General features: G+C 35.2%; 1 pseudogene; it reads left to right on the plus strand.

Moving 5' to 3' along the window:
* The first annotated feature begins 12267 nt into the window (after positions 1–12267).
* LOC113904922 lies at positions 12268–13245 on the plus strand (annotated as a pseudogene).
* Positions 13246–14436: the final 1191 nt, after the last annotated feature.

Raw genomic sequence — 14436 nt, forward strand, 5'->3', positions numbered from 1 at the left:
TCACAGAGATGTCCCAATGGAATATCCATTAAACCATTCTTCCTTTTTATCAAATATATATTGCTACCATAACTAGGACACATTAATTTCTTACCATACCTAGTTAGAATACATTTTGGGAAAGAAGGACCAATGAGTCCTAAATCAATCAAACCATCATCATGATTGAAAATAGTTAACAGTTGCTTTATTTTGGGTCATAATATGTACCACAGAAAATAATGAATCATTAACCAGTGCCCAACGGCTGATTTGTATTATAAACAGTCTTACTGGGCTCATTATTACCATTCTCAATTTATTTAAAAAAGAAACTCACATTTTACATGAGCTAAACATTCCTCCAAAGTCACACAATCAGCATGTGCCAGAGGAGAAAGTAAAATCCAGTTCCACTCCAAACCTTCACCTTTCTTCTACTACAAAAGGAAATCAAGATAAAAGAAAAAAACTCATAATAAAGGTTTTCCACAGTTTTTATCATGAAGGATTTTCAGAGTACTCAGAAACAATAAGGACAGATATTCTTATTTACTCTTGTTTTATAAATGAGCTTTGATGAATAATTAATATGACTTAGAGCAAATCTATTAATAAATCATTAACTAGCTATTCCAACATCTTGGTCGATGTTCACTGTTAAAGTGGTGGTCAGTGTATTATTTCTTTTTTTAAATTAATTAATTTATTTTTTACTTTACAATATTGTATTGGTTTTGCCATACATCAACATGCATCTGCCATGGGTATACACGTGTTCCCCATCCTGAATCCCCCTCCCACATCCCTCCCCATACCATCCCTCTGGGTCATCCCAGTGCACCAGCCCCAAGCGTCCTGTATCCTGCATCGTTTCTTATATGATATTATACATGTTTTAATGCCATTCTCCCAAATCATCCCCCCTGTCCCTCTCCCACAGAGTCCAAAAGACTGTTCTATACATCTGTGTCTCTTTTGCTGTCTCGCATACAGGGTTGTCGTTACCATCTTTCTATATTCCGTATATATTATTTTAAGTTTGGAGGATATACCTGCACACACTTCAGTTTGTAAAGTTGGTACCAGTAGACTTCTGTACTACAGGCCCCTAGTCATTGCCTCTCTCAGTTGTTAGATTTGAGCAAATATGGATGAATTGACTATCTTTCAGATTAATTGTGTTATGTTGAATCAAAGCCAGGAATTTGGAGATGAATCATTCCCCATATTGCAGGTTTTATACCCTCACTTGGAAGCAGTCCCAGAGGCTCAAACTTTGCAGTGGATACTTCTTTACCATCTGGGAAATAATAAATAATAGTTGAGAGAGTTCACATTTTCTGTATCACATGATGTGAGTTGATAACAGAATTTGATTTGAGTGAGACTGAGTAACTTTCTGAAGAAACAGGAAAGCAGAAATAAAGTCACAGATGTAGAAAACAAACTTATGATTACTGTGGGGGGTGCAATTGGGGAAATTGGGATTGACATATATGTTCTACTATGTATAAAACAGATAACTGATGAGAACCAATTATATAGCACAGGAAACTGTACTCAATCTGTGGTGATCTAAATGGGAAAAAAAAATCCAATGAAGAGTGGATATATGTATACATATAGGTGATTCCCTTTGCTGTACAGCAGAAAGCAACACAACATTGTAAAGCAGCTATACTCCAGTGAAAATTAATTTTAAAAGTAAAGAAACAGTTTATTTACTCAAGTTGTATGCCTCTGACAACACTAGTTCAGCTAGAATTAAGGATGTAGTTATATAGGGAACTTAGCTGAGAGGGAAACACAGAAATAAAGTAGAAAACTGGATTCATGTAATACTGTCAATCTTCACATGCATGGATGCACGGTTCCCTCTCTGTCTCTCTTTACATTTCTAGCATTGCTATCATTGAAAAGTACCCCTAAAAAATAATTATAGTCAGGAGGTAAATTCAATGAGGTCAAGTCTAATTAAATATTCATGAAAACAATACATGAAGGACAAATAATCTGTACATAATTGCAACACTCTTTACATATACATATGCATATGCATAAACATATACATATACATACATACATATATATGTTTGTGTGTCTATACATAAAATAGACATATATTCAAATATATGTATTCCTTAATATACATACATGTATACACACAAAATCACATGTATGCATATATACATGTGCAAACACCACACATACATATTTATAAAAATTCCTACACAAATAAGAAGTATGGGGATATTATATATTGCAAGCAAAATACAGATACAACATATGTACATTTGTTTCTGCCTATGTGTGTGACTAACAATTTGATACTCAGTATTTATTAAATGTCTACTATATACCTGAATTTATCTTAGATGCCTTGGAAAACACTATTATAAAAAATAATACCATGTTTTCTCTCAAGAACCTAGAGCACTCATGAGGATTCACATCATTAACCTTTTAAATAACATGCTACACAGAATCTTATAGTATAGAACAATATTTTAGTGAATGATTGGCATGACTTCATTAAGTAGATTAGTAAAAAAATCTTTTTAAGAGCTGACTTTTATAAAGACATACATATACACATATATATGCATATCTATATGTAGGATTTTAACAATCTATTGTCCAATGAACATTAAAAGGCCCTTTATAAGCTTAAAATATAATTAAAAACATGAATTTATATTTTTGAAAAATTAATGTTAAATGTTTTTATATTTTTATTACATGAATAAACACTACAGATATGTTCTATAAAAATTCAAAAATGTAAATACATCTCTACTGAAAATTATACTTAGGAATACAAAAGTTTTTAACTCTGATACAAAAGCCTACACTTATAGAAACCATCACAGATATCTAATGTTATTTTCCTAGTTTACTAAAGAAGATATATATATTTAAAATTGATTTTCCCTATTTTGACTTCACTTTATTATTGTAATTGTATGTATTAGAAAGAAAAAAAAATCACTGAATTTTAAATTCAATGTTATATATATATAACATCTTTCTTCCAAATCCCTCTAATGTATCATACAGCTCTATTTGTCCTTTAGCATGAAAATTTTAGGCATGAACTTTATTATGGTAGATACAGTCTACCAAAACTTACTAAAGATAGCAATATGTATCTGGTGACTGTCATTAATATTAATAGCTGAAAACAATGTAGGACCCTTATTTTACATGGAAGAATGCTAAGAGATTTGCACATATTATCTTATCTCATTCTCACAGCTTTGTAATAAGTTAGGCACTGCTACAATCCTTTAACTACAAATGGTAAAACTGATATTCTACAATGCGCCTTCAGTTACTAAATGTATAAAGAAGACCTAATACTTATCCTTTTCACAATATTTCAAAAAACTGAAGCTGATGGAACCCTCTCAAAGTCATTCTGTGAAGCCATTATTCTGATACCAAAACCTGAGAAATACAGTAAAAGAAAAAAAAAAGAAAAGAAAAGAGAAGAAAACTCTGATAAATATAAATATATTGACCAAAATATAAGAAAATAAAATTCAACAATATATAAGGGATCATACACCGTGATTAAGTGGGGCTTATTCTAGGGATATAAGTATGGTTCAATATTTGCAGGAAATAAAGCAAAGCCTCAAAACGGCTAAAGAAACCATAAAACTCCAAGAAGAAAATATGGTAATTATCCTCTTTGACAATGATTGTTGAAATACTTTATTGTTTTTTTTTGGATATATCAGGTAAGGGAAGCAAAATAAAACATAAACAAATGATCTAATCAAATATCTACATTTTCGTACATTGAAAGAAACCATCAAGAAAATGAAAATGCAATCTACTAAATGGAAGAAGATTGTCACAGATAATATGTTCAATAAATTTTTAATATCCAAATATGTAAAACACAACTAAGTATCAAAGAAACAATCTGATTTTAATGGACAGAGAAGTTGAATAGATATTTTTTCCAAAGAAGAGCTACAGATGGCAAACAAAAATATGAAAAGGTGCTTGATATCACTAATTAGGAAATGCAAATAAAACCCACAATGAGAAATTAGTTCACACAGAATGGCCATGGTCAGAAAGACAAGAAATAGCAATTGTTTGTAAGAAAGCAGAGAGAAGCAAGTACACTTCCTAGTACACTGTTAGTGTGAATGCAAATTGGAGCTGGTTCCATACAAAACTGAATGGGGTTTTCCTCCAGAAATTATACATAGAACTATCATACCATCTAGCGGTTCCAGTCCTGGATATTTAATCCAAAGAAAACAAAAACACAAATTCAAAATGATATATGTACCCCAAAGTTCACAGTAAGATATATAGTAACCAAGATACTAAAGCAACCAGAGCCACCTGATTGTACATAATGAGAAAATGGATAAAGATGTTTACACAACACATCTATATACACACAATGGAACATTTGTCAGGCATGAAAACAATGAAATCTCATTTGCCTCAAGATGGATAGTCCTGCAAGTATTACACTTAGTGAATGTCTTTACTTATATGGGGAATCTAAAAAATGAAGCAAACAAATAAAACAAAAGCAGAGTCACAAATAAAACAGAATCAAAGAAATAAAGCAAAACAAAACACAAAACTAGTGGTTATCAGAGAGGAGTTCAGTCAGAAGGAGAAGCAAATTAGGTGAAGGGGATTGAGCAAAATAAACTATCAGTTATAAACACAATTTGAGAAAATGATAAACTACATAAAAGGGGTGTGACTAAGATAAAATATGAAATGGATTCCTGGCTCCCTAGATGTAGGTGTGAAGCTAGTCGCTTCAAAAAGTTTGACTTAAGGTCACAGATGCTCTCCTACCCTGAGAAATTGTCCTGGTATGTCCCCCTCAGGGGAGAAATAGCCTCTGCATAAAATGTTTGTCTTGAGAGATCCTGGGCAGGAAGGACAGCCTGACACACAAGAAAAGGCAGAATGTTGTTCTTGGGAAGACAGTCCAAGTTTAATACTGGTGAGGGGTTCTCCTCTAAAATGACTCAGAGCAGTGGGGCAGCGCAGCACTGTGGACATTGAGGAGAGTTTCTGGAGGTCACATCAGGTAGTACCACTTGCAGATATATCATAGATGAGATACCCAGCCCTCTTTATTTCAGCTACTGTTACAAAGAAAAGGAGCCACTCAGACATTGTATTGTGTACTTTCACTGCAGATATGAGTCTGGGTAAATGATCAGAATCCAGAACCATGGATATCAAAGTGACCATCAGTAGAGTGACCTCTTTGAAATAGTCACTGTTTTATTAGTTGTAAGGCCTTAGGGGTGATCTTAGTACTCTGTGCTAAAAAAATAGAGATGTTAATACTTGGTCTCTGTTTATTAATCTGGTCTTGAATCAGAATCTATAAAGATGACAGTGTTTCTCACAGTTCAAAATGAGAAACTGACTTACAGACTCCCATTTTGTTCTGACTGAGTTGAATCTAATTTACATATTCCATGTTCCAGGATGAAAATCCAGTATTTGTAAATTTATCCCAGGAAGATTTTTTATAAATGGCTGTCAAAGATGGAGCCCTAAAAGTTTTACCATTTGTTCCCTAAGTGTGGTGTATATATGGAATATTATGAAGATGCCTTAAAACACAGCTCCTAAACTAATTAGATTAGGGAATTACCTTTCAATTTCAACCAGGGCTGGGATTCAGTTTTCATAGTTCCTCAGAAGGAACCATGTTTATACTATTTGTAAGCTTTGTGTTTTGTTAGAAAATACATTATTAGCATCAAGAGTTTTACTAGAGTGTAATAATAATTTGGAATAGCTAACGTTATGAAAAACCCAGTGTCAAGGCATTTTTTTAGACATCACAGATGCAATGTTTGATTTCATTAGTGCTAGAGCTATATGAAGTTGATACCATGATGATCTCAGACTCTACAGATAAAAATATGAGGCTTAGGGAATGACTTTCTAAGATCACTAGGAAGTGGGAATTTGAAGACATAAAGCTATGTTTGAGTGGGTTAAAAGGAGTGTGTCTGAACACCAAACCAACCGAATCTTAACTAGCCACAATAGGCAGATATGATCTGAATGAGCATTTCCACAGATAAATCCAACACCAACTGGATATCAGTTGACAAGAACAGTCTAGTAAGAAGATCAATCTGTTATTCAAGATCTAAAACCATATAAATCAGGAGGCCTTCAAATTAATCCATACCTTTACAACTTTTGAGAATAGGTGGGCATGGGGAAGACTGGTTCCACTCTCAGTTCAGTTCAGTTCAGTTGCTTAGTCATGTCTGACTCTTCGCGACCCCATGGACTGCAGCATGCCAGGTTTCCCTGTCCATCACCAACCCCTGGAGCCTACTCAAACTCATGTCTATCGAGTCAGTGATGCCATCCAACCATCTCATCCTCTGTCCCCTTCTCCTCCTTCAATCTTTTCCAGCATCAGGGTCTTTTCCAATGAGTCAGTTCTTCGCATCAGGTGGCCAAAGAGTCGGACATGACTGAGTGACTGAACTGAACAAAACTGAATTTATTTACTTGACCCTTTGTTAGCATAAACAGTCAGTCAAATAAAGGAGAAAAATAGTTATTTTACATACATAGGTTGGAGAAAAATTTATAGTATATCCTGAAGCCTATCTCAACTGGTTCTTTCCAATTCATTAGGTCTCTGTTGTCCTGAAATAGTTTTGAATTCAATAACAGTTACCTTTAAATTTCGTTGAATGTGTTGAGTAATATGTTTGAGAAATCATAGTAAGGCATAAAATTCTATACCACTTCAAAGATAAATACTAAATTTAGGAAATCTCAGAGGTATATGAAGAACCTATCCTAGAATAAAACACCAGCATGCTGTTGGACTGTTTACTTCTCATCAAATTTGTCATTATTTAGAATAATTACATTCACCAGTGGTCTTGTTGCAAGTAATTATAGTAACCATGTGGATAAAAACTGAGTATGAATAAGAAAGAGACTGTAACTAATAAAAACTAAATCCCATATAAAACAGAATATTTAGACTTAACACATTTCATGTATTATTTTCATTCCCAGTCTGTCCCTGATTGCTCTTAATCCCTGTGCAGCCACTGAAGAACTATTGTCAGCACCTATTTTTTTTATATGCTCTAGAACTTCACAGAAATGAAATTATTTAATTAATACTCTTTAGTAACTGCTAATTAGGATGAGTTTAGATTCGTCTATGCTATTGGATACCTGAGCAGTCAATCGTCTTTGTTGCTTAGTAGAATTTCATTATGTAAACACTTCAGATCTGACTTGTCTATTTTCCTGGTGATGAGTAGTTATGATTTTCCACTTTGGGGTTATCAATGTATACAATTGCCAAAAAGCAAGTCTTTGTGTAAATACAGTTTGTAAGTAAGTAAAATGTGTGTATGAGCCTGTAAAATGTAATTACTTCTGTTCTTTTTATAATGCTTTATTGACCTATGTGTCTATCACTGTGTAAATGGCCAAGACTTGAGTATAGTTTTATAAGTTTGTAATTCTATAAGAACATTGGTTTTGCTATTCTTTAACCAAAGCACTTAGAGTGTTCTTATAACCATTTTAGTTCAGTTCACTTCAGTTCAGTCGCTCAGTTGTGTCCGACTCTTTGTGACCCCATGAATCGCAGCACTCCAGGCCTCCCTGTCCATCAAAAACTCCCAGAGTTGACTCAGACTCAAGTCCATCGAGTCAGTGATGCTATCCAGCCATCTCATCCTCTGTTGTCCCCTTCTCCTCCTGCCCCCAATCCCTCCCAGCATCAGAATCTTTTCCAATGAGTCAACTCTTCGCATGAGGTGGCCGAAGTACTGAAGTTTCAGCTTTAGCATCATTCCCTCCAAAGAAATCCCAGGGCTGATCTCCTTCAGAATGGACTGGTTGGATCTCCTTGCAGTCCAAGAGACTCTCAAGAGTCTTCTCCAACACCATAGTTCAAAAGCATCAATTCTTCGGTGCTCAGCCTTCTTCACAGCCCAACTCTTACATCCATACATGACCACTGGAAAAACCAAAGCCTTGACTAGACGGACATTTGTTGGCAAAGAAATATCTCTGCTTTTCAATATGCTGTCTAGGCTGGTCATAGCTTTTCTTCAAAGGAGTAAGCATCTTTTAATTTCATGGCTGCAGTCACCATCTGCCGTGATTTTGGAGCCCCAAAAATAAAGTCTGACACTGTTTCCACTGTTTCCCCATCTATTTCCCATGAAATGATGGGATCAGATGCCATGATCTTCGTTTTCTGAATGTTGAGCTTTAAGCCAGCTTTTTCACTCTCCACTTTCACTTTCATCAAGAGGCTTTTGAGTTCCTCTTCACTTTCTGCCATAAGGATGGTGTCATCTGCATATCTGAGATTATTGATATTTCTCCTGGCAATCTTGATTCCAGCTTGTGCTTCTTCCAGTCCAGCGTTTCTCATGATGTACTCTGCATATAAGTTAAATAAGCAGGGAGACAATATACAGCCTTGACGAACTCCTTTTCCTATTTGGAACCAGTCTGTTGTTCCATGTCCAGTTCTAACTGTTGCTTCCTGACCTGCATACAAATTTCTCAAGAGGCAGGTCAGGTGGTCTGGTATTCCCATCTCTTTCAGGATTTTCCACAGTTCATTGTGATCCACATGGTCAAAGGCTTTGGTGTAATCAATAAAGCAGAAATAGATGTTTTTCTGGAACTCTCTTGCTTTTTCCATGATCCAGCAGATGTTGGCAATTGATCTCTGGTTCCTCTGCCTTTTCTAAAACCAGCTTGAACATATGGAAGTTCACAGTTCACATATTGCTGAAGCCTAGCTTGGAGAATTTTAAGCATTATTTTACTAGCGTGTGAGATGAGTGCAATTGTACAGTAGTTTGAGCTTTCTTTGGGATTGGAATGAAAACTGACCTTTTCCAGTTCTGTGGCCACTGCTGAGTTTTCCAAATTTGCTGGCATATTGAGCGCAGCACTTTCACAACATCATCTTTCAGGATTTGAAATAGCTCCACTGGAATGCCATCACCTCCACTTGCTTTGTTTGTAGTGATGCTAAGGCCCCCTTGACTTCACATTCCAGGATGTCTGGCTCTAGTTGAGTGATCATACCATCCTGATTATCTTGGTCGTGAAGATCCATTTTAAAATAAGCTTAAACTAAAAAATGTTTTAAATTGATTTGCCAATATAGGAAGAATTGAGATCTTAACATAGTTTGGTCTTTTTAATCAATCATACGTTTATACTTTAAATTTTTTAAGTTGCCTAAATGTCAGGAATTTTTTAGAACTTAAATTTATAATTGATTTACAATACTGTATTACTTTTAACTGTTATACAATATTTTTAGATTATACAAGAGTGATATAATATTTTAGCTTATACATCATTTAAAGTTATTACAAAATAATGTCTTTATTTCCCTATTCTATACAATATACCCTTGTTTACCTATTTTATACATAATAGTAAATATTACTTAATTGCACACCCTATCTCTCCTTCCCTCTCCCCACTGGTAATCAACAGCTTGCTTTCTGTATCAATAAGTCTATTCTGGTTTTATTATATACATTTGTTTGGATTTTTTTTCAGTTGCAACACATAACTAAAAACATGAGTGTTTGTCTTTCAATGACTTATTTCACTAAGCATAAAATACTCTAGATGTATGCACATGGCTGCGATTGGCAGAATTTCATTCTTTTTATGGCTGAGTATTATTCCATTGTGCATTATTACCACATCTTATTTATACATACATTTGTTGATGGGCACTTGGGTTGCTTCTATTCCATGGCTATTACATGTAACACTGCTATGAACATTGACATGCATGCATCTTTTCAAATTAGTGTTTTGATTTTTTTAATATACATATACAGAGGAGGGAAGTTACTGTTCACATGGTAGTTCTATTTTTATTTTTTGATGTATTTTCATGCTATTATCCACAGTGGCTGCACCAATTTGCAAGCACCTCAACAACGCACCTGAGTTCCCTTTACTAGGCATGGTAGTCAACATTTGCTATTTGTGTACTTCTTGACAGCTATTCAGACAGGTATGATGTGATATTTCATTATGGTTTTAATTTGCATTTCTCTAACTGGACAGCTACATGAAAAAGAATGAGGTTAGAACATTTTGTCACAGCATATAAAAAAGTAAATGCAAAATTAAAGACCAACATGCAATACCTAGAACAATAAAACCACTAGCAGAGAATATAGGCAGAACACTCAGACATAAATCATAGCTACAATTTTTTGGATCTGTCTCCTAAGGCAAAAGAAATGAAAGCAAAATAAACAAATGGGACCTCCATAAACTAAAAAATGTTGGAAAGGAAAACATTGACAAAAGAAAAAGACAATCTACTGAATGGGGAACATTTCTGTTGTATTTTATAAGTGCCTACTACTAAGTACTCTATGTTTCCAATGCCTTTGTAAGTGGTATTGTGAATTTCTATGAAAATTTATTTTAAAATTTTAATTTCCAATTGTTTGCTAAGAGAACATATAAAAAAGTGTTGAATGTTATACTAGAGAAGTTACTGAGATAAATGACTGGATCTAATAATTTTTTTCTGTAAATGTTCATGTCATTTGTGAATAGGAAAGCTGACATCTTTCATTCCATCATCTTACTTCTTTACTTCTTATATTTTACTAACATCACCTTATTTCTTTTTTCTTCCTATGGACCTCACTAGAATCTACAGTAAAATACTAAACATAATCAAGGCTATTTTATATTCTTCAGATCAGATCAGATCAGATCTTTCGCTCAGTTGTGTCTGACTCTTTGCAACCCCATGAATCGCAGCACGCCAGGCCTCCCTGTCCATCACCATCTTGCCTGTTACCAAATCCTAGGGACAAACCTTTCACTGTATTACCATTGAGTATGATATTAGCTGGAGTTTTCTCATAGATTCCTTTCACCTAATTAAGCAAGTTTTATTTTTTGCCTAGTTTGCTGAGTGTTTTTTATTTTTTTTTAATTAACATACATGGATGCTGAATTTAATCAATCAGTTTTCTATCTCCTTTACAATGGTCATGTTTTTAAATTATTTTTATGTGATGAATAATAACTTTTATCTATAAAAGTAGAAAAATATTAATATTTAATGCATTAACCATGGCATAAAAGCACAATTTCATTAAATGTTAGGCATGAACAGTGTCATTAAAGCAAATGAACAGAAATGTACCAACCTAGAGAGCAAAGCTATGACGGGCAGATGACCCTCACAACTGGAAATTTTCTTAACCATCATAGGCAAATTTGTTTATCCTAATTATTACATTTTTATCATATTATTTTGGTGAGTTTTCTTTCATGTATATATGCAACAAAGTAACCAAAGTGATTTGATTATGCTAAAAAGTTCCATTTACTACAAGCGTTTTCAGTTGATACTAGCATATATAGAAGAAATTTTCACAACATAATGAGCTACAATATAATCATGAATCACAATACTACACTAACATCAGAAAAGTCTGTTTCTAAGATACCCATGGAATAATAAATGAGATCGGCAATAATAGATAATAATTGAAAGATGCTTGCTTCTTGGAAGAAAAGTTATGAATAACCTAGACAGCATACTAAAAAGCAGAGACATTACTTTGCCAACAAAGGTCCGTCTAGTTAAGGCTATGATATTTCCAGTAGTCATATATGGATGTGAGAGTTGGACTATAAAGAAAGCTGAGTGCCAAATAACTGATGCTTTTAAACTGTGGTGTTGGAGAAGACTCTTGAGAGTCCCTAGGACTGCAAGGAGATCCAACTAGTCCATCCTAAAGGACATCAATCCTGAGTATCCATTGGAAGGACTGATGCTGAAGCTGAAACTCCAATACTTTGGCTATCTGATGCTAAGAACTGACTCCTTGGAAAAGACCCTGATGCTGGTAAAGATTGAAGGTGGGAGAAGGGGATGACAGAAGATGAGATGGTTGGACAGCATCACTGACTCAATGGACATGAATTTGAGTAGGCTCCAGGAGTTGGTGATGAACAGGGAAGCTTGGCGTGCTGCAGTCCATGGGGTTGCAAAGAGTCAAACATGAGTGAGTGACTAAACTGAACTGAACTGAACTGAATGTGTGTGAGAGAATTGTACTAAAATTTGTTCCATTATGTTTTTAAGAACTCTATTGGTATTGTATTGTGGTATTGACATACAACTACCATATATACCCTCATGTCTCCCCAGAAATACTGAAGAAGACAACAGACCATCCTCCAAGAATTTTCAGCAGAATGTCCTTTGTTAATGACACCACCTCATATCCTTCTGCCTTCCTTCTGCTGGGTGTACCTGGTCGTGAAGTTTTCCATGCATGGATTGCTTTCCCTTTCTTTGTTGTTTACCTGATAGCCCTTGTAGGAAATGTCACAATCCTGTTTCTAATCAAGACAGACCAGAGCCTTCATCAACCCATGTTCTACTTCCTGGCTCTTCTCTCCTTTATTGATCTAGGTCTGTCCACTTCTACCATACCCAAAATGCTGGCCATCTTCTGGTTCAATCATAGGAAGGTAAGGTTTGAAGCCTGCCTCATCCAAATGTTCTTTATCCACACCTACATTGGCATGGAATCTGGTGTACTCCTGGCCATGGCAATTGACCGATTTGTCTCCATCTGTTATCCACTGAGGTATACCACTATCCTCACCAACAAAATGGTACCCATCATGGCCTCTGTTGCAGTGGTGAGGCCAGTCCTCCTTGCCATCCCCTTTTGTCCTCTTCTTAAAAGACTTCCCTTCTGTGGATGCTATATTATTCCTCATACCTACTGTGAGCATATGGGAATTGCTCGTCTAGCCTGTGCTAACATAAGAGTCAACATCATCTATGGCTTATTTACCATTGCTACCCTGATCTTTGACTTGCTCCTCATTGCCCTCTCCTATGTTCAGATTCTATAAACTGTTTTCCACCTTCCTTCTAGGGATGCCAGACTCAAAGCATTCAGCACATGTGGTTCACATGTCTGTGTCATCTTAGCCTTTTACACACCAGCATTTTTATCCTTTATGACACACCGGTTTGGTAGAAATGTTCCTCATTACATTCACATCCTCCTGGCCAATTTGTATGTAGTTGTTCCTCCTTGTTTAAATCCAGTCATTTACCAGGTCAGGACGAAGAAAATTTGGGACAGAGTTGTGAGAATATTTGTCAAGAAAGAGGGACCTAATATATTAGAGAGTGGAAAACTTCTAGCAGGCTAACTTTTATCTTGTACTTCTCTCAGGGTACCAACTGAAATTACGAAAAGGTTAGTAAGGAATTATTTTGGCCTTTATTAGAATCTTCTAAGTGTATAACTCAAGTATTTCCTTTTCATAATTTATATATTTTTAAATTTATTTTTTTATTGAAAGATAATTGCTTTACAGAATTTTGTTGTTTTCTGTCAAACCTCAACATGAATCAGTCATAGGTATACATATATCTGTTCCCTTTTGAACCTGCCTCCCATCTCCCTCCCCATCCCACCCTTCTGGGTTGATACAGTGCCCCTGTTTGAGTTTTCTGAGTCATACAGAAAATTCGCATTGACTATCTATTTTACATATGATAATGTAAGTTTCCATGTTACTCTTTTCATACATCTCATCCTCTCCTCCCCTCTCCCCATGTCCATAATTCTATTCTCTATGTCTGTTTCTCCATTGCTGCCCAGTAAATAAATTCTTCAGAACAATTTTTCTAGATTCTGTATATATATACTTTAGAATATGATATTTATCTTTTTCTGACTTACTTTACTCTGTATAATAGGCTCTAGGTTCATCCACCTCATTAGGACTGACTCAAATGTGTTCTTTTTATGGCTGAGTAATACCCCATTGTGTATATGCACCACAACTTCTTTATCCATTCATCTGTGGATGGGCATCTAGGTTGCTTCCAGGCTCCAGCTGTTGTAAATAGTGCTGCAATAAACAATGGAATACAGGTGTATATTTCAATTTTGGTTTCCTCAGGTTATATTCCTAGGAGTGGGATTGCTGTGTCATGTTGTGCTTTTATTCCTAGTTTTATAAGGAATCTCTATACCATCTTCCATAGTGGCTATATCAGTTTACATCCCCACCAACAGTACAAGAGCATTCCCTTTTCTCCACACCCTCTCCAGCATTTATTGTTTGTAGACTTTTTGATGATGGCCATTGTGACTGGTGTGAGGCTTTGATTTGCATTTCTCTAATAATGAGTGATGTTGAGCATCTTTTCATGTGTTTGCTAGGCATCTGTATGTCTTCTTTGGAGAAATGTCTGTGTAGGTCTTTTCCCCATGTTTGATTGGGTTGTTTGTCTTCCTGGTATTGAGTTATATGAGCTGATTGTATATTTTGGAAATTAATCCTTTGTCAGTTGTTTCATTTACTATTATTTCCCCCCATTCCAAGGGTTGT

This window comes from Bos indicus x Bos taurus, chromosome 15 (assembly GCF_003369695.1).
Source record: "Bos indicus x Bos taurus breed Angus x Brahman F1 hybrid chromosome 15, Bos_hybrid_MaternalHap_v2.0, whole genome shotgun sequence".
In the NCBI taxonomy this organism is placed as follows: domain Eukaryota; kingdom Metazoa; phylum Chordata; class Mammalia; order Artiodactyla; family Bovidae; genus Bos; species Bos indicus x Bos taurus.